At 43.5% G+C, this 3,360-nt stretch overlaps 1 pseudogene; it reads left to right on the top strand.

Annotated features, from left to right (window-relative positions):
• Positions 1-1,233: 1,233 nt before the first annotated feature.
• On the top strand, positions 1,234-1,786 carry LOC115508069 (annotated as a pseudogene).
• The last annotated feature ends 1,574 nt before the right edge of the window (positions 1,787-3,360 follow it).

Genomic DNA, 3,360 nt, shown 5'->3' with positions numbered 1-3,360 from the left:
TTACAAAGGAGAAGGAAATTACCTCCACACGATCATGGCCAATATGAGAGCCCACACCTGACAGCATATTGAACATAAAACACTAAAACCATTCCTGCCACATCAGGAGCCAGGCAATGATGGTCATCCCCAATAGAAGTATTCCACATGAAAACGTGAAAAATAACTATGCCGCCTCAAACCATGTCATCGTGTCACAGTCCTTATTTGGACGAAAGTCACGGGAGAAACAGCCAGTCAAAGGACACTCAGACCCTCCTGTGTCCCTTGACAGCAGGATATAAGTCTCCCTTGGGAAACTCCCCTTCCCTGTACCAGGAGGGGAGAACCATCCTTAGCACCAGAATAAGGAACTCAGGGACAAGAAGGTTGTGCAAACAAACCTAGTTATTTGTTGACTAGTTAAATACCCCAAAACCACACCTTTGCCTTGACTCTTGCCGAATCCAATGTTTAGTTGTCTGAAAGTTGCAAGTGCCACCTGCTTTGTTCATTCTCTGGGTGTCATATTATTAGGAAGCCCAGGCACTTGCAAAATGAAATTTATTCTCCCCTTTAGATCAGTCTTATGTCAATTGAACCCTTAGATAGGATGAAAGCCCAGAAGAAAAGAAGGAAAAAGCATTCTTCTCCTACAACTGGAAGAAGTACCCACAAACTTTGGCAATAAAAAGAAATAAAAGACATTTAAATCAGTAAGGAGGAAGGAAAATTATTTGTTTGCAGATGACATGATCTTAAACATAACAAAACCCTAGAGATACCACAAAAAATATTAGAACCAGTTTTTTAAAATGAGGAAAAATGCAGGATGCACAATGAGCACAATGAACAAAGAAAATAAATAAAAATAAACCACCTATGATTCTACACACCAGCATGGAAATATATGCAAAACAAATAACAAAATTATACAATTGAAAATGGCACAGAATAAAGTACTTGGGATTAAACTTCATAAAGTATGTAAAATAATTGTAGAGCGAAAATGACCTTTGTTGATGAAACACATGTAAAAATGCACAAGTTCCGCATATATACCTGTGCTCACTGATAACAATTATTCATATTGTCACAGCACCATCCACACAAACTAATGTAGAAATGCATCCCAAACCTGCCATTCACTTTTAAAGAATCAAATCTAACTCTGCAGTGTGATATATATGCAAGAGGACATGCAACTAGGGCCCTCTCTGAGCTGATAAAACCAGCCCATCCCGACCGTGCAGCTGGGAGAGGAGCCCCAGCTCCAGGGGTCCCAGGTGTTCCCATTCTGTGATCAGGACAGAACACAGACACCTCACCATGGAGTATGTGCTTGGCTGGGTTTTCCTTGTTGCTTTTTTAAAAGGTAATTTGTGGTGAACGAGAGACACTGAGTATGTGAGTGGATATGAGTGAGAACCAGTGGATGTGTGACAGTTTCCTGACCAAGATGTCTTGCGTCTGCAGGTGTCCAGTGTGACGTGCAGCTGGTGGAGTCTGGGGGAGACCTGGTGAAGCCTGGGGGGGATCCCTGAGACTCACCGGTGTAGTCTCTGTATTCACCTTCAGTAGTTCCAGCATGAACTGGGTCCGCCAGGCTCCAGGAAAGGGGCTGCAGTGGGTCGCGTATATTAGTAGTAGTGGAGGTAGCACAAGCTACGCAGACTCCGTGAAGGGCCGATTCACCATCTCCAGGGACAACGCCAAGAACACGCTGTATCTGCAGATGAACAACCTGAAGACTGAGGACAGGCCACATATTACTGTGCAAGAGACAGGGTGAGGGGACCTCGCTGGGAGCCCACAGGCAAACCTCCCTGCAGGAGGGGATCAGCACCACCAGGGGGCGCACACTATGCACAATTCTCCTTTGTGTTTCCAGGAGCAGGTGCAGATGGAGGTTACAGACAGGTTTCCTGTCAGGGTCTGGGGCTTCCTGTCCACACAGCAGTTTCCCCAGGGAGCCTCTCTGCACACAGGATTCTGTGCTTACCTATTAAATCTCTGAATTAGATACCTGTTGTCATAGGAAAACTGCACTAACATGCACAAAAGACACAGTTGTTTGCATTGCTTACTCCTGTCCCTCAACATGAGTGAATTACAGACCTTCTGAGGCACAACATCTGAGCCATTAGAGGAGTCCCAGATGCACTCCCTGTGCAGCCAGGACCACAGGATCCCACAGCTCCCCATTAACTTCACCCAGCGCTTGTCCCAATCAAACAACGTGACACTCCCTCCTGGCACTTGCTACTCAGGACGTTAAATGAGCTACAGCTTTATTCAATTCCTCTAAAGAAGAGATAAATCATCTCCATGTATTAGTCTGGATTCTCCTGAGGAACAGAACCCAAGGCACATTGGTTTCCATGACTAAAGAGGTTGGGAAGTCCCATGATCTACCGTCACAAGCTGGAGACCAAGGAAAACCAGTGGTGTAACATGTGATTCTGAACTAGGGTCTAGTCTCAGAACGTAGAGATCTGATGATATAACTCTCATAACAAGGGCCAGAGGGGACCACTGTTCCAGTTCAAACAAGCACATGGGAAGTAAAAATGAGGGAATTCTTCCTCCCTCTGCATCAGATTCTATTCAGAACCTTAATGGAATGGGTGATGCCCAGACAGAAAATATGGAAGGAAATGCCAGTCTCTTCTGCAAACACATCACAGACATCCACAGAAACAGTGGTGAAATGGGTACCCATGACTCAGTCAAGATAACCCATAAAGTTAATCATGACAAGTCAACTTCCTGAAAACGTGGAGCTCAAAGACTGAAGACTTGAATTTAAATGAAAAATAAAACAAGAAAATTAAATACATACATATATGAACTATTGGGACTACCTCAAAATAGCATGCTTCTGCACAGTGAGGGAAAAATTCAACAAAACCAAAGGCAACCTATGGAATGGAAGAAGATATTTGTAAATGACATATCCTCAGGGTTAGTATTCAAACTATGTAAATGTTTTTAAATTATTTTCACATTATCAGTAGGGAGTGTATCCATGCCGTTCAGCATACTGTCATGTGAGAAGCAAAATTCGTGTCTTCCACTTTGGTTTTGTGTTAGGATCTCACTGAACATGAGACCAACACTCTTCACAAAACTTGAACCATACAGTACAGTACTGTTAAATACAGGGGTAATGTTGTGGAGACCCCTCTAGAACTTAATCATCTTGCATAACAGAAAATCATAGCCCTTGAGATCTACTCCTCATTGCCCCTCCCGCCAGCCCCTGGCAACTGCCATTCCACTCTCCATTTTATTGTTATCAAATCCCAAATTCAGCCGAGTATTTCTGGAAAGGTCAATGTTCAAAGTTTTAGTTTTGGTGGGAAAAGAAGTTGAGCTTTA

Source organism: Lynx canadensis, chromosome B3 (genome assembly GCF_007474595.2).
Source record: "Lynx canadensis isolate LIC74 chromosome B3, mLynCan4.pri.v2, whole genome shotgun sequence".
Classification (NCBI taxonomy): Eukaryota; Metazoa; Chordata; class Mammalia; order Carnivora; family Felidae; genus Lynx; species Lynx canadensis.
This window is presented reverse-complemented; position numbering and strand designations above follow the sequence as displayed.